At 39.5% G+C, this 27,631-nt stretch overlaps 1 long non-coding RNA gene across 1 annotated transcript in view; it reads right to left on the bottom strand.

Annotated features, from left to right (window-relative positions):
• The window catches only part of LOC131995263 (uncharacterized), a 153,017-nt gene that overhangs the window by 87,624 nt on the left and 37,762 nt on the right, over positions 1-27,631 (bottom strand). The window contains exon 2 of the long non-coding RNA XR_009397331.1: positions 14,366-14,462. This is a non-coding gene — a long non-coding RNA (uncharacterized LOC131995263). The remainder of the gene's footprint in view (positions 1-14,365; positions 14,463-27,631) is intronic.

Here is a 27,631-nt window from a genome sequence, read left to right as displayed (position 1 = left end):
CACTCAGCGGAATGGTGATTCTAACGAAATCACTCAAAATCACACACACAAGCTCACGGAGACGGCCACAAAGGAAAAAAAAACAAGGGGAAAGTTCTCACACGTATTTATGTCTGTTATATGACGCGAAAAAATGATCGTGTGAGTGTTAATGGATAAATGACCAATCATTGCCGTGGGCATTTGTCCTCCCACACAGACCGTAGCAGAAGCTGAAGCTAAGGCAGCTGCATTAACGTCACCATCGTCATCATTCATCCATCCATCCATTCAAGTAAACACAGCTATCGTCAAAGCTTAGCAAAGTGATGATGAACTTTTATTTATAAAAAAGAAGCATTAGCGAATATTCACTCACCAGTCCACACACACACACACACACACTCTCATTTTCATACAAAGGCAGCGTAGTGATATAAAGCGAACAGACAAAACATCGAGTGACGAGCAGTATTGGAATGGCAATAAACCATCTTCACATAATTGCAAAAGATTTTTATGTCATTTCCTGTTTTTATGTGATTTCATGTGGGTTCATCATCGCTATGCCATCTCTCACACTCACACACTCTTTCTCTCTCGCTCTCTTTCCCTATCAAGCCATTGTAGTATTTTCAAATAATTTGGGATATATGTGATTCTGCCAAGTGAGTGTGTGGCCAATGACATCTATGTGGGTATGCTTGAATACACATACACCGGTATCCATCCACTCATCGACGGATGGACAAGTGAGAGTACTTCAAGAGATTTTTGAATAATTCCAAATTGCACTTATGTACCAGTATAGGAATGTGCGTGTGTTGGCATTTATTATCAAGTGATTTGTGTTTGGACTTGGATGTTGTTTGTGCATAACATAACCAAATACATAATGATATATTAGGGTGTCCTTTTTTTGAGACTATGGTCTACAGCCGTTGTCTCAAAATTTTTCTGCTGAAGATTTTTCTTGATCGAAAATGAAATCGCGATACAGGAAACCAGTCAAAGGTACACACAACACACTTTTGCTGACTTTAAAATATTTTTGCTATACTATTCCTTGAATAGAAAGCATTAAACAATGGTCTAAAGCCGGACAATATCCTGCAATGGAATCTCAATAAAATTTCTTACCATAAGGAAATTTTGCGAAATTTTTATGCTTATAGAAATCTTTCGTTAAAATTTAATTTCTATAGGAAATGTTGCCATCATAATTTAATTTGACCTTAAGAATCCAATAGTATGACCAGAACATTGACAAACCACTGGATTTTTAACTATGTAAGAACTGACACATTTATCGAATCCTTAGACTAGTGCTAATTAGTTTTAAGAGACTACACAAACTTTATTCAAAACAACAGGTAGACTATATGACATGAAGATAAGAAAAAAAGTGGCACAAGGCACTCCTGAAGGGTAATTTTATCACCACCAATATGGGTGAGCACCATGAAATTATCGATTATGCTGCAATATAATAATTCTTTAAGGTGGTAGAAGTCCAAAGTAGCTATGCAGGAAGGGCGAAAGGGTGTTGAGGATGGCTTACAACTAAGCTAAAGCTAGAAGTCAGAACGTTTACTTAAAAAAAAAAAAAACACTAAGATCTTCTGTTCATGAGGAAGATGAAAATGAGACAATTAGAGGCAACACGTTTCCTTAACAAAACGATTTCGATATTTGACAAGTGAAATACTTGGAAGCGATCTTGGATATGAAACTGAACTGAAAGGGCAACATCCAGAAGCGTGCTCGGAAAGCTCACTGATGGCGGTGGAGAAGAAATGCAAAGTAAGTACGTTACAATGGGTTCAGAAAACCAGCAGTTTTGCCCTAGCTGGGGGGATTAGAAAAACGCCTACTGGGGCACTGGAGGTAGTTTCAAACTATCGACATATAGATTATACGATGGGATATTTGACAGAAGATAGAAGCACGTCATGCCATCGCAGGATAATTGGGGCTACGATGGGAAACCTGGATGGAATGCTGCCAACGGCACAGTCTTGGATTGGCGGAACTCTGGCATTGTCATCTGATAGTTTATACTATACGAATGGTTAAGCGAAAACTTTTTTGTTTCCGGCTCCTTAACTATAAAATTCTAAGCAGGCGGAAATCTAGGCAATCATAGAATGCGTGAGGTGAATCAACTGTGAATTTCTTTTCTGACAGTAAATTGGCCATCCGGGCTATAACAATCAGGACGGAAAGGTCACGAATAGTCGGGAAGTGCAAGAAGGAGATTAACGCCTTCTCTGAGTACAGCACAATCCACATCACAATCTATTATAAAAGTTATGTCGTAAATACATTTTCCAAGGAAATTTTTCCAATTAACATGGGAAATGTTGTCAAAATCTTATTTTCATTGAAAATTTCCATAGCGAACATTGTCTAAATTTCATTACTTTTGGAAATTTTGTCAAATTCCATAGCGATTGAAAATTTTGTCAAAATTGCTTTGCTTTTAGAATTAATAGCGATTGAAAATTATGTCAGAATTTCAGAAAATTCTGTAAATTTTATTGCTATAGAAAATTTTGCAAAATTTTTTTTTCTGTAGAAAAACTTTAAATTCGATAGGGAAATTTATAAAAATTTTGATTTTTAAAGAAACTAGCCGAACAGAGCACGCTCCTCTGCGCCTTTTTTAACTCTCTCACGTCTTTTTAGGGTGGGGACACTTCGCCCTAAATGTGGATATCGAATTCGTGCCACTGTAGCCTATGTCTGTATGTGACGCTGAACGCCTACGTACGAATCCTGGCGAGATCATCGAAAAAATTTTAAAGCGATGGTTATCCCCTGGTGAAATTTGCGAGGTACAAAGCCATGCACGGCCATGTAAATTCTCCCCAAAGAGGTGTCGCACTGCGGGCCGCCGTTCGGTCTTGGCTATAAACAAAGGTCCCTTATACTCTACTCCCAAATGCCTTTCTTTGGAGTCCTATCTTACCACTATGGTAAATATTTCCTGTTTACAGTGTATTTCGGGGGTGGGATGTCCACCCAGACACTTGGCAAAATACAAATATGCCCATGAACACTCAACTAAGGAACAGGGGCAAACTTCTCACATATCAATGAGTGCTACCCGATTCAAGTTTTTTAAAGCTCAATGATAATGGGCCTCCTTTTTATAGCCAAGTTGGAACGGCGTGCCCAATTGCGACACCCCTTTGTGGATAAGTTTTTACTGTCTACCATACTAAATGGTACAGTACCTCCCAAATGTCGCCAGCATTAGGAGGAGATAACCACCGCTGAAAATTTTCATGATGTTCTCGGCAGGATTCGAACCCAGGCGTTCAGAGTCATAGGTGGACATTCTAACCTCTGCGCTACGGTGGCCAAGTGTCTGGGCCCTTAAATTAAATATAAACTACGTGCTCCACTTTCAAATACATTTTATATGAGCCCCATACTGGCGTGATCAATAACTAAGTTCTGTTTGAAGGTGCAGTGTACCCCAGGGTTTTCCTCCCGAAATAGAGTATCAATTTCCCGAAAATCAATCAATTTCCACCCCAAATAGCTTTTATATAATAGAGTGGTATTTTGGAGTGGAGCAGCTCCCCTACCACATGGCTCTTCAATTGGATATCAAATTCGCTTTTCTCTCTCATGCACTTTTCGTTTAAGCTCTAAATTGTCGTGATTGGTCTATATATCCATTTTGCGGGTTTTGGTCGGCTCCCGATGCACCTGACCCCAACAAAAGAAACCATAATATGTTTTTCGAACGAATCACATTATCAATCTCCGAGATCTGGTGTTTTTAAAAATTAGGGTAATGAGAAGTGTTTTTAAGAGGAGGGATGGCACCTTAGACGTTTTGACTCAAATATCGAAATTAAATTTGTGATTCACTCCTAAGTCCCTTTAATCTGAGTCCCATATTGCCAAGGTCGGTAAACGTGAAGCGTATCGAGGGAGTTTTCGGGTTGGGGCGCCCATCGGCACTTTGCGCTGAAAATAGATACCAAATTTTCTCATTCCCAAATACCGTTGATTTTAGCTCCATATTGCCATAGACGGAAGTGAAATCCAATTAAGGAGGTGCTTTAGGGCGTATCCCCAAACACTTGGCTCCAAAATTAGAAATCAAATTTGTTTTCTACTCTCAAATACCTTTCATTTGAGTCCCATATTGCTATAATGGGTCAATGAACCTATTTTGCGTATTTTTAGTAGAAAAGGCGCCACCTAGACTTGAACGAAAATTGTAATGTCATATTCGTAATCTACTCCCAAAGACCATTCATTTGAGCCCCATGTAGCCTTGTTCGGCTAATATGCCCATTTGGGGGTAATTGAGGGTGGGCAACCTCCCATTACTTGGACCTAATATTTAAAGTAATATTTGTAATCTACTGCCTAATAATTTTCATTTGAGTCCCATATTGGAGTTATTGTGCCCATCGGACCACTTTCGGATATAGGTGGCGTTTTTGGGGTAAGGGGGAGGGTCCGCCTCCACCCGATGTCCTTCAAGAAAAACGTACAGATCTACGAAAATTTTAAGAAAATCAGTTTAGCCAAGTATTATATAGTCAAGCTGGGTCTAATGAATGATGGCGTGACCCCCTATACTAAGATCTGATTTTGTATGGCGGATTCGAAATCTACTCTCAAAAACCTTTCATTTCTGCTTGGGGGAGTTGGGGTTGGGCGGCCCGATGGATACTTAGACTTAAATTTTAATACCATATTCGTATTGTACTCTCCAATACCTTTCATTTGATACCTAATTGTCCCGACCGGTCCACTTTTGATTTTGGGTTGTGTTTTTGGCATAAGGTCCGTCCCCCTCCCGATACCGAAAAATTATATAGCCTATGTTTACTTTCAGACCAACCTACACAATATGCGAAAATTTCGAGAAAATCGGTTCTGCTGTTTTTCAGTCTATACGTTACAAACAAACCGAGTCCCATATAAACGTGATTGGCTAATGTGCCGATTTTGGTCGTTTTTGCGAAGGTGCGGTGACACCCTTTACCTGGACATGAATATGTATCCCAGATTCGTTATCTACTCCCGCATACTTTCCATTTGATACCCATATTGTCCTTTTGATTTTGGGTGGTGTTTTGGGTTAACGGGGGAGGGTCCGCCCCCTTCCGAAATCAACAAACTATAAAGCCAATTTCACGTTCCTGACCATATTCGCAATCTACTCCCGAATACCTTTCATTTGAGTCCCATATTATCATGATCGTCAAATAAACCTATTTTAAGGGGTTTTTGGGCGGGGGCGGTCCCCCAGGTACTTTGAACCAACTTTTATTATGAAATTCGTACTCTACTCTTGAATACCTTTCATTCCCATATTGTCCCGGTCGGTCCACTTAAATTTTTAGGTAGTACTTTTGCGGTAAGGGGGAGGGTCCACCGCCTTCCCGATATCAAAAAATTATATAGCCTATAGCCTATGTATCCTTCCAGACCAACCTACACAATCTGTGAACATTTCAAGATAATTGGTTCAGCCGTTTTTTGAGTCTATACGGAACAAACAAACAAATCGACAAACAAACAAACACAAATTGATTTTTGTATATAAGATCTTTTCCATTTTCATTTCTAGACCCAAAAAAGTATTTCCTTTCACATGAAGGAAATTTTCGACAAGTAAACTTCTTTTGTGAAAAACGTTGGACTTAACTTAAGGCGACACTTTAAAAATTTTCATTTTCCGAATTTTGCATCCGCATTCGACCGATCTGCTAAATATACTGACTGATGTTTAGTCAGTCAAAAAAATAAAATAGAAACAATTCTTGTGTATAAGTCTATATGTCTCAGTACCAACGACGAGCCCACCATTGTAATCATGTGTAAGCCAATGGGCTTCCTTGGGATTACTTAATGTGTACGTTCACAGTTATGGACAACAGTAGTAGTGTGACTAGTTTTGCCCATCACTGGTCTAAACGCTAAAAACCTCACCTTATCTCTCTAGTACGAGAGACACAAGAGAATAATTATTGGTACGGTTAACAAATAATCTTTTGCGGCAATCGAAAATCCTTTAACATCAAAAACTTGTTGGTTTACAACAAAAGAAAGTTACTTTCACCGTATGCGAAGCTACTAGAAGGTTTACAATAAAAAAAAAGTTTGTTACGCCCAATAAAGCAATGTTTATGGCTAACGTTTGATATGTTGAAGCGAAACGTTATATAGTTCAGATAAAAGAAAAAATTTTTTATAAAAGTATTTGGTTTGTCGTAAAAATTTCCCAAACGTTTGGTTTTTTTTTTTAGTGTATAGGCAAATTTCTCAAAATTAATTTCTATAGGAAATTCTGTCAAAATTTCATTTCATTCATTGAGTTCTATAGAAAATTTTCTCAATATTACATTTCTAGAGGGTGATTTTTTTGAGGTTAGGATTTTCATGCATTAGTATTTGACAGATCACGTGGGATTTCAGACATGGTGTCAAAGAGAAAGATTCTCAGTATGCTTTGACATTTCATCATGAATAGACTTACTAACGAGCAACGCTTGCAAATCATTGAATTTTATTACCAAAATCAGTGTTCGGTTCAAAATGTGTTCAAATTTTGACAAATTTTGTTCAGCGATGAGGCTCATTTCTGGTTGAATGGCTACGTAAATAAGCAAAATTGCCGCATTTGGAGTGAAGAGCAACCAGAAGCCGTTCAAGAACTGCCCATGCATCCCGAAAAATGCACTGTTTGGTGTGGTTTGTACGCTGGTGGAATCATTGGACCGTATTTTTTCAAAGATGCTGTTGGACGCAACGTTACGGTGAATGAACACATTTCGAACCGAACACTGATTTTGGTAATAAAATTCAATGATTTGCAAGCGTAGCTCGTTAGTAAGTCTATTCATGATGAAATGTCAAAGCATACTGAGCATCTTTCTCTTTGACACCATGTCTGAAATCCCACGTGATCTGTCAAATACTAATGCATGAAAATCCTAACCTCAAAAAAATCACCCTGTAGAAGAAATCTTTTTAAATTTCTATACCTTGTGGAAATTTTGTCAAATTTCGAAGATTTGGTCAAAATTTCATTTCTATAGGTATTTCTGTCAAAATTTAATTTCTATATGAAATTGTGTCCCCCTTTCATTCCTTCGTAGATTTGGTCAACGTGTCTATAAGAGACTTTGCCATCGTTCATTTCCAAAAGAAATTTTGCCAAAATTTCATTTCCATTGGTAATTTTGCCAATTTTTTTATAAATTTTCCCAAAACTTTATTTCTGTAGAAAAAAATTGGGAAAAATTCATTTTTATAGAAAATTTTTCAAAATTTTAATTCTAAACAAAAGTTGTCCTCGTATATCCCCTATTTTCTTTATAAATATCAAACCGTGTCATGTCCATTTCATCTACAATGGAGCCAGTCTTTGTTCATTCTGTACCTCCGTTTGAATGAATCCAAATGGATTCAACATTCGTTTTCTGCTATTTTTTTAATTATGCATTTCCGATTCTTTAGAAGAAGAATTAAGCAACGAAAAATATTTTCTGTTTGTTTTAATTAAGTACAAGTCGAAAATGAAAATGAATTGGCTCTTTTTAATGACCTCTTCCTAACAAGAGAACAATGAGTATGGAAAAAAAAATAAATAAAACTAAAACCCATGAACGTAGAAAATGAGTTTAAACGATAATTAATGAAGTACTTTTGTAGAGGAAGCTAAAATGCAAAAAATGCTTACAAACATATATTAATAGGTCAGTTGAAAAAAATATTGTATTAAAACTAGAGTGCTTATGACTAGGTAAGGTTAGGTTGAAAAGAGTACGTGGATATTAATACGCCCTATGACAATATGGATATACACCTAAGCCCAAAATATAAAAGTCAGAAATTCCGGAAAATAAAATCTAAGTCAGGAATTCCGTACTTCTTACAAAAGACTTAATTGTTTCCCATACCACGCTCCTAAGTTGGTTCATGTCAGGTATTGTGTACCCACCTAAGTGCCAGTGTATGTTAGCCGCGAAAGCCAGGCTAACATACGAAATGGTCCAACGTCTCACCATTTCTCCGCATGCCCTACACATGATATCACTTGCCACACCGATTTTGCATAAGTGAGCTCGTAGTCCTATGCAAAATCGATGCTTGTGACTAGGACAAAATAAATTTTTGTGAATAAGTGCATGGAAAGAAATAAATGCGTCTACTGAGTAATACGTATGTAGAAAATATTAGTTTGTTGTGTATTTTTGTATTCGAGGTGAGGATACTTTTTATAGAAGTACCTCATGTATGCAGACATATAGCGACTAAATGACAACTTCTTAACATACTAGGAAGACAAGAAAGACAGATAATGTCACTCAAGGACATACTTTTCCGAAATTATTAAAATTAATTTTATTAATGTAATAGAGGCATCAACAAAGAGGAAAGCATTATACTTCTTAAAAAATTAATAAGATAATGGAACAACAAAATGGCTCCGCTGACACTAGAATACAGAATGCACCTTTTAATGGTTGGCTATGTTGAGTATATAAAATCGTATCAGATTTGAAAGTTCTAAAAATCTACAATAAAAAAGAACAAAAATTGACGACACCTTATTCAATGTCACTCATTAGTGGGCATCTGTGCTTCCTCATCCTTAAAACATGTTGTATTGCGACTCCAGCTTTATCATTACTTGAACCTATATGAGCTCATATTGTTCGGTATGGATATGATGAGACTGAAACGATTGTTAAAAATTGGGCAGATCATCGTTCAAATATAGAAACTGTCTGGTCAATGTCTTGAAGTCTTAAGCATGACTAGCCCCCCAAGCACGCTCCGCTGTGACATCTACAATACACCAAATAAAAATGTACTTATTTTTACAATCTAAACTTCTTATGGGCGTATCTTGACTTCAAATATACTCCATATTGTTAGCATACACAACTTGCTAATACCTTTTGGTTAAAGGCAGTGCTCATATTAAAAAGTAAAGTACAGACGCACAGGCACTTAGCCCAAAATATTATTGTTTTTATACCCTCCACCATAGGAAGGGGGTATACGAATTTCGTCATTCTATTTGCAACACCTCGAAATATGCGTCTGAGACCCCAAAAAGTATGTATATTCTTGATCGTCATTTCATTTTAAGTCGATCTAGCCATGTTCGTCCGTCTGTCTGTCGAAATCACGCTAAGGTAGCCACTTGAAATTCTGCACAAATACTTTTTATTAGTATAGGTCGATTGGGGTTGTAAATGGGCCAAAACGGTCCATGTTTTGATATAGCTGCCATATAAACCGATCTTGGGTCTTGATTTCTTGAGCCTCTAGATGGCGCAATTCTTATCCGATTTGACTGAAATTTTTCACGTGGTGTTTTGGTATCATTTCGAACAACTGTGTTAAGTATGATTTAAATCGGTTCACAATCTGGTATTGCTGTCATGTAAACCGATCTAGGATCTTGACTTCTTGAGCCTCTGGAGGGCGCAATTGTCATCCGATTAGGCAGAAATTTTGTACAACGGCTTTGCACGTGTCTAATATGGTTTGAATCGATAAATAGCTTGAAGCTGTTCCCATATAAACCTATCTCCTGATTTTGCTTCTTGTTTTTTTTTTTTCATTTATTATTTGTAGGATTCGTACCCTTATTCTTCAATTTATGCCCCATATTGTTATTATTAGGTATTATCGGGTTATGTGCCCGTGGGGATTGAAAGAAGAGTGAGCGCTAGTAACTCGAATTTTTACACCCATCTGAGATTTTGAGGCCCTTGAGATTGTTGGCCCAAAATTCGATGTCAAACTCCTACTCTGTTTTCAAATGCTTTCAATTTAAGCTGGATATTGTCATAGTAAGTCCCGTTGGTGCCTTTTGGGGTCAAACTCTCTGAAAGTTGAATCCATATTTTAAAGTTAGATTTGTACTCGACTTGTTAAGCCCTCATTGTCATGATAGGTAGTTTAAGGAAAAAGGATGGCTTCCAAACACTTGACGTCATACTTTTGTATCAGATTCGTTATGCCTTCCATTCGAGACCCCATGTTACCAGATCGTGCAACATGCCACTTTGGGTTGTTCAGTGGCAGGCCAATCCCTCACACAACCCCCTTCTGGTATTGAAATATAAAGTGCACTATTTTCATCACATAATCTTTTTAAATCATTTGAATATTGCAAGTAGTCCTTACTCTATACGAACATAGAAACATATAAAGAGATATTGATTTTTTACCTTAAAACATATGGTACCCATCACATAATGTAAGCAAAGATATTGCACTCTCTTTCCTTTATTGTTTTGACCCTCCACCAACTATTTCATCCATTAAGTTCATAGTGTGGACACACAATTAGTAACTTTGACTCCTTTTAATGTTTACTTCAATGGTTAAATAAGTGCGTTGCCAAAGTTGTATTAACCCGTTGCCAACATATTAAACAAAACCTTATTGTCAATAACTACACCTTAAGCTACTGACTAACCTTCAAGCCAAAGAACGCCAAGTAGGGCCGCGCGCATCACAACACCAGACACCCGCACGCCAATAGTAGCATATACCAGTCACCTCTCGCACTCTTACCACTAATACTCCCACCTATGGCTTGTCATTGACACAAATAACAAATGCTTAAGTAAAAGCAACAACATTGTGCTGTGTTTCTCCTTCTTCCTCTCGTATTGAAAATTAATTCTTCATTTTCATGGATGCTATTTTCGGAAAACTAATTTTCATATATATTCGTCACATCCGGTGAACATTTTATTCACGTTCGGGACCGGACAATTGGCCGCCTAGATCGTGGGATTTAACACCTTTAGACTATGTTAAATCTCATGTCTTTGAATTGAAGCATTTATTCGTGAGTTACCGGCCGAAATGGTAGAAAGAGTATGTCAAAATTGGACTAAGCGGATGGACCATTTGAGGCGCAGTCACGGTCAACATTTGCATAAAATAATCTTCAAACATTTAATTATATGGACCGTATTATCGATTCAAATAAAGATTTCATGCATATTTCTGAATTTTACGTGTTTTTTTTTTACTTTTCTATAGCTCTTAAAAAATCACCTTTTATATATTTTTGATCTTATGACATTAAGCCATGTCCGTCTGTGTGTCTGTCCGTCGATTTGTCGAAAGCACGCTTATCCGATTTGTCTGAAATTTAGCAAGAAGTATTTTGTTTTGACTTCCAACAACTATGCCATGTATGGTCTAAATCTGTTCATAAGCTAATATAGCTCCCATATGAACCGATCTTCCGGTTGTGCTTCTTGAGCTTCTGGAAAGCGCAATTTTTATCCGATTTGCCTAAATTAAGGTCTGAATCCGTCAATAATCTTATATAGCTCCCATATAAACCAATCTCCCGATTTTCTTCTTGACCCCCTATAGAACGAAAATCTTTTACAACGACTTCTTTTATGATCCTCAACTTTGACACTAAGTATGATCCGAATCGGCGCATTATCTGATATAGCACCTACAGCATAGCGATTCGTATCCATTACACTTTGTTTGCCTATATAGAGATAACTGGCAATGAACTTGACAAATGCGATCTTTGGTGGGTGGCATATAAGATTCGGACCGGTTGAACTAAGCACGCTTTTATTTTTTTCAAGTTTTTTCCAACTGTTAAGGCGAAGATCATTTGATTCCACAATTCTCATATTATATCTCTTTCGAGAAGAGCTTAATGATCGTTTCGTCTATGGCGTTGCCGAGGAAAATGAAATTTCTACATATCTGAAAGTTGTTATACCCACCACCGAAGGAGGGGGTATATTCATTTGTCATTCCGTTTGCAACACTGCGAAATATCCATTTCCGACCCTATAAAGTGAAAATATTCTTGATCTTCGTAAAAATCTAAGACGATCTTGCCATGACCGTCCGTCTGTCTGCTGTTGAAATCACGCTTCACGCTTCACTCTTTAAAAATGAAGATATTGAGTTGAAACTTTGCACAGGTTCTTTCTTTGTCTATAGGTAGGTAAAGTTTGAAAATGGGCTAAATCGGACTATGTCTTGGTATAGGCCCATATAGGCCGATCTGCCGATTTAAGGTCTAAGGCCAATAAAAACCACATTTTTTATACGATTTTGCCGAAAGTTGAGACAGTGAGTTGAGTTGCCACTGGTTATCCTTCTTCAATTTGGCCCAGATCGGATATAGCTGACATATTTGGATATAGCTGCCATATGGACCGATCTCTCGATTTAAGATCTTGGGCCCATAAAAGGCGCATTTAGTATCTGGTTTCGCTGAAATTTGGGACAGACAATGGCCAATTTATCACATTGGGCCATTCTCTCAAATTTCATTGAGAATATAACGGAATATAACGGAGATTGGGTATCCAAATATTCCCCATGTGGTGTGTACCCAAAGTTCGGCCCGGCGTTCGGAGATTCAATACCATCTATTTTGTCTTGTCTTCATTTATTCTCAGATAGACTTACACCGACTATTTTTAGATTTTTTCAAGGCTACAAATAATACATGACATCAATGTTATGGGTCTGACACCAGACCCATAACATCGATGTCATTGCCATTGGCCAGTAGTGTGCCCTACCTATTCACATCTGAATTTCGTATGATCAATATTCTCCAGCAGAATATTAAAGAGATCAAACGATAAGCAGTCTCCATGTCTGAAACTTCGTTTGGTATTGATTTGTTCGGAGAGGTTCATTTCTATTCTTAATGAGGAACGTGGATTAGCAGGTCTCATCCTGCAGTGATATCAAACTCAGACATGACTTGAAATACCTTTGAGTGTATAGGGCTGTCGAAAGCAGCTTTGTTGTCAACGAACAGATACGTTTCAGGCCTTCTCCAGGATTTGGCGCACTCTGAATATCTGTTCTATGGATTTACCAGGTCTAAGGCCCCGTGAATAAGATCCAATTATTTTTATAATCTTTCACACAGTACGTTCGAGTGCCCCCCGAGGGGGACCATTAGGTCAAAAGTATATAATAACCCTCCACCATGCATGAAATAATTAATGCTACCCAGGTATAGTGTTGTTTTGGGATTTCCTTATCAGTGGGTCTCCTGGGTACGAAAGTGCTGTTTAAATGATTTGTAAATGATTAATATACGCACCATTTTTTCCAACTAACCTAACTTACTGAGGAACGTGTATCAGAAAGTGTCATCTGCAGAGTCTTTTTATATACTATAGAATTAAAAATTATTATGGCCTTTTTGCGGATTGTGGCTAGTCTCTCATCTACCGGAGTAAAACTGGAGATAAGGTGTAACGGTATCCGACTAATCACAAATCCGTAACCAAATTCTGCCTTCGGTGTTGTCGTGACTCAACTCCTAAACCTCTTATTTTAATGGTTAAAAAAACTCATTTATTCTTAGTGCAATTTATATGCTTTGCTAATAAAATGCAGTTGTTTGCATCAATGTTTAGATTTAACTAAATTCCATTTATTTTATTGCAAATATTCCTGCAATTTTAAATTCCATTATAATTCAATATTAAATCAAACATCCCAATTGCCCCACATGAACGAAGACCAAACATACAAACGCTTCACTTATATCATTAAATATGCTCCAATTGTCTTCTTTGATAAGTCAACTATAAGCAGGGTGGCCATATGGCTTTACTATGGTAGCAAGCAGTTGTAGTAGGATTACTTAAATCTGTAACAGTTGGCTTTCACAACTGACATATCTGACGTTCACTTATGAAAGTTCATATCCAAACACAATGTCGATTCATGGATATGCATAACTGCTACTGTATGCATGATTGTTATAATGAATATGGTGTCCATTATCCATGAAAAGAATAATCACTAATTGAAATGGAGATGGTGATAGTGATGACGGAGAAGACTGCGTTGGAGATGTAAACGGCGACAGTGAATAAAAGAAGGAGATCACGTACCATTCTAGCAGAACTTCACAATGCGAATTCTACAGAAAAAAAAATCAGCTACACACACTCGTGTGGAAGAAATGGAGCCAGCTGTGAAATTCTAGATACAATCTACGGAATGACACTTGGTGCCTTTTTAAAAGACAACTTGATTTATACACTGATTTAATCCAATTTAACGCTACGAGAACACAATTAACTCATAACACAAAAGTTGTGCACAAATACACACACGTAAACGTACAAATACATGCACATAGATATTCATTTAGGCAAGTTAAATACAGCCATTGCATGCATGTGTGTCTGTATTGACAGCATGTGGTCATTGAATTGAAATTATTACAAGAGTTTTGAAAAAATCTAATTTTCGATCAACTTTTGAAGAATGGTTTAATCAAAATAAAATCTTGACAAAAGTTTTCAACATAATGAATAATTTTATGAGAGATTTGTATTAAGGCATTACTCACCGAATTTTACGTTTAATTCGTTCAGCACACATTTCGATTTTGGATTGCGATTGGCTTGAGCTAATGCTGATGTGGATGGTGAATTTTTGATTCAACACTGAAAGTAAAAGAGAAAAAACAATTTATTAAGTTTCCATAATCTATGTATGGACCTAACCAAATTTCCGCACAATGGAGTAAAACATATGGCTTCGAAGGGCCACTTTATTTGGGAGATATACCGAAGTAACCGAATTAATAAAGTAACCGTTGGGTGAATCCTAGGATAGTCCACTGGCTCTACAGGAGCGTGATTAGACCAATACTTACTTACGCCTCAGTAGTTTGGTGGACTGCTTTGGAGAAAAAGTGCAACATAAGTACCATACAACAGGTTCAGAGAACATGTTGTCTTGGCATAGGCGGCATGAGGACCACGCCTAGGGCACTGGAGACTATTCTAGATATCCGACCCATTGACATACAGATTAGGTGTGAGGCAGCCACTACGGCTATGAGACTTAAGGCGATGGGAGAATGGATTAAGGATGGGAACAGCTCATACCATCGCGGTATAATCGAGGCGACGATAGGAAACCTGGAAGGAAGGGGAAAGGTTTCCGATCGGATGGCTGAGATGTACCTTGAAGTCGAGTGCGACGCACTGCTGCCATCGGCACAGTCTTGGATTGACGGAAACCTAGTGTTGCCATCTGGAAGATCATGTTACACGGATCGATCAAAGCTAGAGGACAGAGTGCGCCTGGGGCTTTACATTGAAAACCCAGGGACTAGCATCTGTTTTAGACTGCCTGACCATAATACGGTCCTGCAGGCGGAGATCCGGGCGATCACAGAATGCGTGAAGTGGTGTGGCGCTAACGCGAAGACGTCAGTGGGAACATCTTTACCGACAGTAAAATGGCCATAAGGACAATAACAACCAGGACGGTAAGGTCACGAACAGTCTGGCAGTGTAAGAAGGAGATTAACGCCTTCTCTGAGGATGGCAAAATCCGCATCGTTTGGGTGCCGGACTATAACGGAGTCAGGGGAAATGAAAGGGCAGACGATTTGGCAGTGAAGGCCAGAGGACTGCCGTCAATAAACTTGGTTAACCTGAAGCCTTTCGGGTCGACGCAGTCCGAGTTAAGGGAGTGGGCGACGAATGTCGGTAGGACGGCGAAAATCCTATGGGGGGATCCAGATCGTGAGAAGACGAGGCTATTACTGAAAGGAAGCAAGAAGGAGGTCAGTATAGCTTTTGGTATCATAACGGGACACATAGGACTACGAGCTCACTTATGTAAAATCGGTGCGGCAAGTGATAGCATGTGTAGGACGTGCGGGGAAGTACCGGTATCCAATAGATACCGGTACAATAAAGGATTTTCTAGGTAGCAAGGAATTCCTAACTCAAAATTTTCTTTTTAGAGGTTACTTTATAGTTTTTAGAGCGCACAATAAGCCGATTACTGGCTTAGGTGTATGTCCATAATGGCACGGGGCATATTAATATCTGCACCCTCTTTTCAACCTAACCTAACCGTTGGGTGAAGCGGAAGTTTTCTTCAAGGGGCGAAACAAATATCCGTATCGCGGAGTATGTAGCTATTTTGAAAAATGTTTAAGCCTTTCAGGCTCAAAATGGACTTCAAAGACCCAACAGTTGCGGTAGTGTCGTCAAACCGTAGCATGTTGTACGCCCCTCTTATAAGTGTGGGTGCCTTGGTACCTGTAGTTAAGAGTAAAAGTGGAGCTACATACTATGCGCGAGCATTAAAAATGCAACTCTGCAAAAAAATCCCACAAAACAAAGAGCAAAAGTTAAATAACAACAATGACTTCACCTTAATGTTTCATGCGCACAACTAGTCGTTAGTCAAACAAACGAGGAAAAGATGGATAAACCAGAGGGATGCGCAGTTCGTCCCCATTATTTAGGTAAAGACGGTGTTTCCGGTTTAGATTCAGACAGCGACAGTTAATGAAACGGTCATCGCAGCCGAATCGAAAGATGATGACAGCGGGATGATGGCAGAAGTGAGCGAAGACAGAGGAGTATGCACCAGCAGCGCAATCGAGCTAAAGTGCAGGATGTTGGAAGGGATAGAACTGACATTTCAGGCACATCTACAGAAGCTGGAAAGAGAATCAGATCTAATAAAGAGCATAACACTGCTAAGACGCTGAGAAGATAAAGAGCTCCCCGTTCTCAAGTACTTTGGGAAGAACAGGCCATCCCTCCCACAATTGAGACTCCAAACAGTGTACCGCGGAGGGAGAAAAAGTCGGAACAGAAACGAAAGAAGCGCGCACGGCCCCTTAGTCTTCATGTAATACTGTGACATCGAAAAGGATGCCACTGCCATCACGGAAGGGGAAGATGGTCACAGAGAAAGGTAAGGAGCTACCCTCTTACGCCAGAATGGCAAGAAAGTACAACAGAGATGAGATGACTTATGAAGTCCTCGATATCGGCGGTGCATTCCACCAAATGGTCCCAGCTGGAACATTAGTAAACGAACTGGATTTCAAACATGTGTTCAACTCTGAAGGGGGTCCACCCATACAAATGATGTGCTGCAATTGCATAGGGGACATCTTAACGCAGCGCTTTGCGACAACAGAATGTGTTGATACCGTCAAACAGCTCGTTGGATGTATCAACACTTCCTCGGGTGCAAAGCTCGCCCTTTTGAGAAAGATGGACATCCCCCGGCTCACAAAGGCGTCGGTCTTCATCAAGGATTAGGACGGCGAATTAGCGACGGAACGCATGGTGGAAGTCTTAAACAAGCTAAACCAAGATTTGATCGTAGAGAAATGGGAGGTCATCCATAGGGAAGGGAAGGAGAAAGGAACTCTCCTTGTGGTAGGCATTGATCAAGTCTCCGTGACAAGTTTGGCTAAGACTAAAGGCATGTCGTACTACGGGATCACAACCATCTTTTTCAAGATTGAGATGACAAGGATAGGCAAATATCCTCATATCGAGCCATCAAGCAGTGCAGTAGCAGAACACTCAATTTGGGATTTGAACCCGTCTGCTACGCAGACGATGTTGTAATACTTCTTAGAGGTAAGGATCCGCATTAGCTATGCAGAACGGACGAAAGGGTCTTGCAGATAGCATATGACTGGGCTATACCCATAGGTCTCAATGTTAACCCAGAGTGAACTGATATATGCCCGTTTACGAGGAAGACGAAGGTGGGAAAATTTGAAGCAGCACGTTTCAATAAAACTATTTCGATAACCGACAATGTCAAATACTTAGAAGTGATGTTGGATAGGAAGTGTCACATTCAGGAGCACACTAAGAAGGCTCACAGATGTTGGACACTAGGAAGACGGGTCGTTGGTTCAAAATGGGGCTTGAATCCAAGGATAGTCAACTGGCATGTAACACTGTGAAATAACGAAACGGTCGGTAGGACGACGAAAATCCTACGAGGAGATCTGATCTGTGAGAACACGAGGCTATATATATACAGAAAGAAAGTAAGCAAGAGGTCAATAAAGCTTTCGGTATCATAACAGGACTCATAGGAATACGAGCTCACTTATGCAACATTGGTGCGGTAAGTGATAACATGTGTACGGCATGTGGAGAAGATGATGAGACTTTGGAACATTTCCTATAGCATTATCCGGCTTAGGCGGCTAACCGACACCGGTACTTAGATGAGGACACAATACCAGGCATAAACCAATTAAGGGCGTGGTATAGAAAACAATTAGGGATTTTATCAGCAGCACGCAATTCCTAACTTAAATATTCTTTTTCGAAGTTACTTTTTAGTATTTAGAGCGCACAACAAGCCGATACTGGCTTAGGTGTATGTCCATAGTGGCATGGCGCGGATTAATATCTGCATCCTCTTTTTAACATAGCCTTGTTTGTTTATTGGTTTCTTTCTTTGTCTTTTCCATACAGACTCGAAAACGACAGATTTTCGTGAAATTTTTACAGATGGTGCAAAATGATCCTTTGGTAAAAATGGGGCACTGCGTTTTTGATATCGTAAGGAGGGGGGCGGGCTTTCCCCTACCCTAATTTTCAGAAACGCCAAATCTCGGAGATGGGTGGTACGATTAAGCCTAATTTTGAATGCTCTGTTGTAGCAAACCAAAAACAGAAAGTTGGTTCCAAATTTGCGAATGGGGTACCAAATTTGCGAATTGGGTTAACTTGAATATGACAGCACTCATTGGTATGTGAGATGTTTGCCCCTGTTCCTGAATGGAATGTTCATGGGCAAATTTCCAATTTGTTTGCAATTTGCAATCACGACAATATGGGACTGAAATGAAAGGTATTTAAGATTAGAAAAAGTATCGGATTTCCAATTGTGGGACCAAGTGTTTTAAGGAACAGCCCACCCCACAAAATAACCCTAAATCGGACATATTTACCGATCATGGTAATATGGGGCTTAAATGGAAGGTATTGCGGAGTAGAGCACGAAATGGATACCCACTTTCGGGACCAAGTTTTTGGGGATCCACCCTTCCCCAAAAATACCCCGAACTGAATTATTACTGACCATGGCAATATAGGGCTCAAATAAAAGGGAATTGAGAGTAGAATACGAATCTGATATCCAAATGTGGGACCAAGTAATTGAGGCTCAAATAAAACGTATTTAAGATTAGAAAACGAATGTCCAATTTTGGGGCCAAGCGTTTGGGGGTTCGCCTCACGTCATAAAATCCCTTTAAGCCAATGGCAATATGGAATTAAAATAAATGGTATTTGAGAGTAGAGCACGATATTGACATTTTCAGGGCTAAATGTCTGGGGGATCACTCCGCCATCAACCCCCAACACAATCCTAAATCGGACATAGATTTTTACCGACCATGGCATTATCAGGCTCACTTGTATTGGATAGAGCACTAAATTGATACTCACTCTCGGGACTATACCACACTCAAGGGTCAACACCACTCCCTAAATCCACCAACCACTACCCTGGGGGCCTTCCCTCTCCCAAAATTCCAATAGAGCTTTTTAAGAATTTTTTTTTTTAGAAGCACATCTAACATCAAAACTTATGCTTAACCCTCCAAGCGAATTCATAGTCCAATAAAGATCATATGGGATTCAAATAAAGGCATTTTTATTGTCATACTGTTAGTCAAGCGACAAACGTATACCACATTAGCCGCATTCACTAAAGCTCTTTAATTGTCAAAAATAAGGGATAATTTTGTTCCATATGTTGTAAAAGAAAGCGCAACGTAGCAAGCTCGGTTTAGACAGTAATCAATAGAAAAAAATGTTGACAAAATTTGCAATAGAAATAAAATTTCCTTTACAAATGAAATTTTCTTTAGAAATGAAAGAAAAGGAAATTTCGTCATGTACAAATGAAATATGACAATATTTTCCATAGAAATTAAATTAGGACAAAATTTCGGGCAAATATTACAGTTTTGTAGAATTTCTGATAGAAACGCTGTTTTGAAAAAAAAAGTGTTTTTTATTTTGATGAAATTTTGTATGAAACCATTGCAACAAACGTTGATTTGTCTACAACGATTCCAATGCCATTTTCATAGACTGTCTCTTTACACACACGCGTTTCCATCATCAATTGAAATATACGTGCGCGTGTGTGTGTGTGTGTTAGTATAGTGAATTTGCTTATGAGCCCCACATGCATACGTCTATTGTGAAAGTTCTAATTGAATATGATGACACAATTGAAAGAAATCAAGTACTCGAACCACATTTACGGGTATTATATGAATATTCCGTCGAACCGGCGACTACACGTGAACCCTCAGCTACGACAATGGTATAAACGTTCGACTTGTATTGCCATATATTCTATTCTTATATTTTTATTAAATTAAGGAATGCATGATTTTTGTTCTTTGTGCAATTTATGTAGACAATTCACACATTTGATAGATACTCTTCAAAGCATGGGAATGCTTAATCCATAAAGAATACAGATAAAGCAATAATTGAGAAATGTCTTCTTCTTATCATGATGATGGTGGTGATAATGTTCATACGTTTATTAATTTAATTAATTATATGACAAATTCTTAAATGATATATATTTAAGTTTCCAATGGAGTATTAGGAGTAAAAAATTATTGCAAACAAGCCAAAACGAACAACGCTTGCAAATTATTGAATTTTATTTTCAACTAGCTGAGCCGGGCCCGCTCCGCTGCGCTTTATTTTACTTTATTTGGAACAAAACTATCCTTTGAAAATTGATTTTCGACAATTAAAGAGGTTTGAGTGAAATACCATGCTACAAAAATGGTATATATGTCACTTGACTAACAATATTACAATATAAATGGCTTTATTTGAATACAGTAAGATCTTTATCGGTCTATAAATTCGCTCAGAGGTTTAAGGTTATTTAAGTTGGGAAGTTAGATATACTCCATTCTTAAAAGACTTTAATGGAGCCCGATATTTTGTATAGAGATTTTGGGAGTGAGTGTTGGTTGCTGGGTTTAGAGGGTAGTGCTGGACCCCAGAAACTTGGTCCCGAAAGTGGGAATCAATTCCACCCCGTGACTTGAAAATATACAGCATATTCGATTCGTGATCTTCTCTAAAATATCTATTATTTGAGCCCCATATTGCAATGATCAGCCAATATATTCCATTAGGAGTGTTATGGGGGTGGGGTGGCCCACTTTTTCCGGGTGTTGATATAAGACTTAAGCTCTACTCCCAAATACTTTCCTTTGAGCTCCATATTGTCATGACCGGTAAATATGTATGCTCGATTTAGGGGTGTTTTGGGGGATAGATTGGTTCCCCAGACACATAGCCCTGGAAAAAATATCAGCAAAATTCGATATCGTTTTCTAATCTCAAATACCTTTTATTTGATCCCCTTATTTAAAAAGTCAGCAAATATGACCCACCCACTCCCCCCCAGGTCCTAAACACTATCAACATCGAGCTCTACTCCCTTTGAGCCCCAAATTGTCATGGGAGGAGGTGTTGTGTGGAAGGGGTGGACCCCCAGAAACTTGGTCCCGAAACTTGGTATTAATACCTTTCATTTGAGCCCCATATTACTATGGTAGGTAAATATGTACGATTTAGGGATGTTTTGGGGAAATGGGGTGACCCCCAGAACACTCCCGTGGGGCAATATACGCAACAGCAGCATCTCAGCCCCAATATTCCCAAGCCAGTGCCGGGAAGTGTAACATTTTTGCAATTGAACTGAAACGATCACCGTAGCAAGATCGACGAGATTGTGGATTTTATGAGTTAGAAGAACATATTAGTCGCGGCGATCCAGGAGACAAAGCTCACCATCACCTGCAGCTTGCATAGTTGCCACGGACACAATGTGCTACGTTAGGATAGCTCAAGGAATGGAGGTGGGGGATTGGCATTCGTGATACACCATTCCGTGCAATATAGACCCATTTCGCCTGCGCCTGGCACTAGTGACCCCTACATGTAGAGCATGGGGATAGCAGTCAGGTCCGGTACTGCCGAGATAGAGCTATAATACGTGTACATACCGAAGGTTGGTAGCTGTGTTCCAATTAATGGCCAAGCTTACAACCCCGACATATGTAGATTACTATCTGGCCATAACCATCTGCTTCTAGGGGACTTTAATGCGCATCACACTTCATGGCATTCTCCCCTAGGTAGCGACCAGCGTGTCATAGCTTTGGCAGAGCAGATTGAAGGCTCCACGTTTTGCACGGTGAATGAAGATGCCCCCACTAGGATTACGAGGAGGTGCGGCAGCTCGCCAGACATTTCCATTGCATCACCTGATCTCCTGAGTGACGTATCCTGGCAAGCCATCATCTCTTTGGGGTCAGACCACCTCCCCATAATTCTCACCATCGACGGACCACCTGACTTCATAACCTCTAAGCGCCGGACGTTTATCAGTCAAAAGAAGACCGATTTGGCTGGCTTCAGAAAGTACCCCAATCGCCGCTTCAGTGAACAGCCACACCCCTCAGATGTGCTAGTTGCCGAGAGGAAATTACGAGATATCATTAACACAGCAGCTCGCTTTATACCAGCCGGTTAAATAACCCAAGTTCGACCCAATTCCCACCGCAGGCAGCGGCACTCGCATGATATGACGAGCATGATATGATTCGTTGTACGGACCCCACTTACCCAAGAATCAGAGAGCTGAATCTGGAAATAAACAGGGTATTCAACCAACATAGGCTGAATTTGTGGCTGGAACACTTGGAGTAATGTCTTTTAAGCACCGGTTTAGGCAAGCTGTGGTCTACTGTTAAGTCTAATGGGGTTCGTGTGTACCCCGGTAGACGGGATGACCGGACCTCTGTCACTTTTGGCGACGTAACCATGACTGATCCTGGTTGTTCAATCGTCTATTTATTGTGCATCCCCGAGAGTGACAGGGCAAGGAGGAGAGCCATTCGTCATATCGGTGGTCCCCGAACTGATGAACAGCCATCACAATTTACAGTGGGCGAAGTTTTGAATGTCATCCGTGGCGCCAAATCATTCCAGGCGTTGGGCCCCGACGGAATCTCCACATTGATGCTGAAGAATCTGGATTTACCTGGAGTTGAGTACTATACTACGGTCCTCTATCTGTCTTTAAACACTCTTACAGTTCCCGATGTCTGGAAAATGGACAGAGTGATCCCGCTACTGAAGCCTGGGAAGGACCCGAGTTTTGGGGAGTCGTACAGACCGATTTTCCTTCTCTCTCCAGTAGCAAAGAGCTTGAGGCATTACTCCTCCCTAGCCTCGTAGGAGAATTTCCGTCGCCGAGCATCAACATGTATTTCGAAGACTGCATAGCACAATAACTGCTTTGCATGCCGTGGCTTCAATCGGCCCAGGCCATGTGATAGGACGGTCCTCGTGGCACTGGACCTATCGAAGGCATTCGACACGGACAGCCATGCTAAACTAATTGAAGACATCGACAATACATCACTCCAGCCAGGTCTGAATCGCTGGATCACGAAGAAGTCGAAGTCAGAGTTCCCCTTCCGAACTGCGACGGGCTGTTTCCTCAGTTCTCATGTCGACCAACTCCATCAGGAGAGAAAGATACTACCTGTGCGAAGACATTACTACATGCTGTTTAGAAATATTTTTTTGGCTGTTATCACAGAGACCATCCAAATCGACCGAACTGCGACGGGCTGTCTCCTCAGTTCTCATGTGGACTACCTCCATCAGGAGACAAATATCCTACCAGTGCTGTCTAAGCAATACCCTTTGGGCTGTTATCGCAGAGACCATCCACATCATCATCTTGTGGATCTACATGATATAGAGCGTGAGGTTCAGCGCTACAAGACAGTACCTCTAGTACCACCTGTTCAACTGCTCTGACAGACCCACTCGACTCAGACCCAGATGGACGCACCCCACCTTAGTCGCAGGGTTCCTGGATCTTGATACTCAACAGAATCAACCAGGTGAAATATATAACACAACAAACTGCTACAACAACTACAGTCAATATCGTAACTTTCGTCCTTTTTTCTGAAATTTGATGCAGAGAGACAACAGTATTTGGCCCCTCGACATCCATGGTATTATTAAACGAAGACGTGAAATAATTTTGAGTAGTACCCGGCGATGTTTTCAGTAATTAATGTGGTATTTATATGTTGGAAAAACATACTAAAAATTGAGATCAGCCTACCAACCTACCAAGAGAAGAAAAACCTACCAATTTTGGTAGGAACATGCCAAAGACGGCAACACTGATCCCGAATCAAAAGAAAATCACGACTTACGGTTGTTATTCCATTCTGCATTCGGAAAAGTCGCTAGGTTAGGATAGGTTAGGTTAAAAAGAGGGTGCAGATATTAATCCGCCCCATGCCACTATGGAAATACACCTAAGCCAGTAATCGGCTTGTTGTTCGCTCTAAATACTAAAATGTATCCTCGAAAAAGAAAATCTACGTTAGGAATTCGGTGCTACTTACAAAATCCTTAAATGTTTTCCATGCCACGCCCTAAGTTGGTTCATGTCTGGTATTGTGTCCCCACTTAAGTACCGGAGTATTTTTGATGCGAAAGTTGGGTTATGACATAGGAAATGATCCAACATCTCATCATCTTCCCAACATGCTCTACACATGCTATCACTTTCCGCACCAATTTTGCATATGTGAGCTCGTATTCTTCTGTGTCCTGTTATGATACTTTAATGGCCTTCTGCTTGCTTCGTTTCAGTAATAGCCGGTTATAAAATGCCCACCTGTGGTGTGTCCTGCGCCACTTTCTCCCTTATATTTATGTCATGGGACCCACAATTTGTCCACCTGTTCCTTAACATATGATTTATTCGATCTCTAAGGACCCCGTCCACCCATTTTTGGTCTAAGGATTGGATCAATGTATCGGTCCGCACATTGTTAAAAGCCCCTCGATGTCAATGCATACGGTCAGTGTGAACGTTTTGGCATCGAAGGATTCTTCTATTTTATGCACAACCTCGTACAGGGCAGTCTCTACCGACTTTCCCTTGACATGGGCATGATGTTTGTAGTTGTGGAGTTCGCTGGATGTCCTACTCTTTATCATAGTGTCTACAATACGTTCCATGGTTTTGGGTAGAAAGGACGTAAGGTGATAGATTTGTATACCTTTGGTGCTACATAACTTGTCTTGCAGGGCTTGAATATAAATACCAACCTTGCCTCCTGCCAGGCTTTCGGAGTATATGCAAGTCTTAGGCACGCTGTGAAAATACAGGCCAGATGGGGCGCCATATAGACCAATCCGCCGATTTAGGGTCTTGGACCCATAAAAGCCACATTTATTATCCGATTTTGTTAAAATTTGGGACAGTGAGTTGTGTAAGGCCAGTCGGCAACCTTCTTCAATTTGGCCCTGATCGGTCTAGATTTGGATATAGCTGCCATATAGACCGATCTCCCGATTTAAAATCTTGGGGCCATAAAAGGCGCATTTATTGTCCAATTTCGCCGAAATTTGGAACAGTGAGTTGCGTTAGGTTCTTCGACAGCATTCTGCAATTTGGCTTAGATCGGTATAGATTTCGATACAGCTACCAAAGACCGATCTCCCGATTTAAGGTTTTGAGCCCATAAAAAGCGCATTTATTGTCCGATGTCACCGAAATTTGGGACAGTGGATTGTGTTAGGCCCTTCAACATTCTTCTGCAATTTGGCTCAGATTGGTTCAGATTTGGATATAGCTGGCATATAGACTGATCTCTCGATAAAAGGTTTTGAGCCCATAAAAGGCGCATTTATTGACCGATATCACCGAAATTTGGGACAGTGAGTTGTGTTAGGTCCTTCGTCAGCCCTCTTCAATTTGGCTCAGACCGGTTCAGATTTTGATATAGCTGCCATATAAACCGATCTCTCGATTTAAAGTTTTTGCCTCATAAAAGGCAAATTTATAATCCGATTTCACTTACATTTGAAACAATGACTTATGTTAGGCTCATCGACATCCGTGTCGTTTATGGTACAGATTGGTCTATTTTTGGATATGGCTACTAAAAAGACCAATATTTGGTTCTACAAAATTAAACAATGACTTGTACTTAATATCGAATTTGGTCCAAACCTGACCATATTTCGTAATAAAACACCTCGTGCAAAATTTCAGCCAAATCGGATAAGAATTGTACTCTCCAGTGGCTCAAGAAGTCAAGACCCGAGATCGGTTTATATGGCAGCTATATCAGGTTATGAACCGATTTAAACCATACTTGGCACAGTTGTTGGATATCATAACAAAACACGTAGTGCAAAATTTCATTCTAATCGGATAAGAATTGCGCCCTCTAAAGCCTCAAGACCCAAGATCGGTTTATATGGCAGCTATATCAAAACATGGACCGATATGGCCCATTTACAATACCAACCGACCTACACTAATAGGTATTTGTGCAAAATTTCAAGCGTGCTTTCGACAGACAGACGGACGGACAAGGCTAAATCGACTTAAATGTCACGACGAACAAGAATATATTGGGTTGCCCAAAAAGTAATTGCGGATTTTTCATATAGTCTGCGTTGACAAATTTTTTCACAGCTTGTGACTCTGTAATTGCATTCTTTTAGCTCGCTTTAGAAAAAAAGTGTAAAAAAAGTATATTTGATTAAAGTTCATTCTAAGTTTTATTAAAAATGCATTTACTTTCTTTAAAAAAATCCGCAGTTACTTTTTGGGCAACCCAATATATACTTTATGGGGTCTTAGTCGAATATTTCGAGGAGTTACAAACAGAATGACGAAATTAGTATACCTCTATCCTTTGGTGGAGGGTATAAAAATGATGCCGGCAGTGGCAGCTATAATGTTTTTAGGGGTTGCAAATATAATTGTTTCCCATTTTCCTCACTATAAAGAGAGTACTAATGTTTCGACTATTTTCTATCAATTTTTCGCAACGTTTGCAAATAAAAGCTATTTTTTGCTTCATGGAAAATTATTTTTACAACCAAGATACGCATTTTTTTTTTTTGTGAATCGTGCATGAGTAGTCTTTTTGTCTCATGGGCGTGCGTGAACGTAAGTTGACATAATAAAGTCTTGCGTGAACATATATAACTCACGAGCACATCTATAGTGAATACAATGTACCTAAGACGCCCAAGTGAGGCGGCTTGTAGCCGAGTTTGCTAGTCGCGTGTCCTCCAACCTTACCTCTGCATTGTACAAGAAGCAAAATTCTTCATTTTATTATTTGTTCTTTAAAATTTCTTTCATACACGGCAAAACACTACCCCTATGTTTTTCATCATTTTCACCTACTGCTGTTGAAATAGAAAATTGTTGGAAAGTTCCGTACACCATTATATCTATTATTGTGGACACCTTCGAAAGCAGACAATACACACTGCAGATTACTTTTCGATAGCATTGCAGACCCTATCACGCTTCTCTCTGTTTAGGTTACTTTTTTTGTTTGGCAAGTCCTTCCAATCACACCACAAACCAGAGTATGAAATAAGAGAGTGGAGTAATATTTGTGTGCGTGTTTTGAATATGAATTTGTTGCACATTTTTGTTTTGATTTTTTCTTTTGTACAAAAAATATAGAAAAGAAAAAAAAAAAAATATCGAACCCTGTGAAATCCCCAGATTCGCATGAATTTCAGTTTTCCATTTGGTCATGCTTTGTGAGTGTGTGTTTTGTTTTTGTAACACTTCATCCGCTTTTGTTCTCGTTTATTCTCTCGTATGTATCGAAAGAATAATGCTGAAACATTTTCAGTAAATGTGATTTATATTGATGGTAATCATGGGAAAATAAACTAAAAAAAAACAA

Source organism: Stomoxys calcitrans, chromosome 2 (genome assembly GCF_963082655.1).
Source record: "Stomoxys calcitrans chromosome 2, idStoCalc2.1, whole genome shotgun sequence".
Classification (NCBI taxonomy): domain Eukaryota; kingdom Metazoa; phylum Arthropoda; class Insecta; order Diptera; family Muscidae; genus Stomoxys; species Stomoxys calcitrans.
The sequence above is the reverse complement of the archived record's forward strand: the minus strand, read 5'-3'. Positions and strand labels throughout refer to the sequence as shown.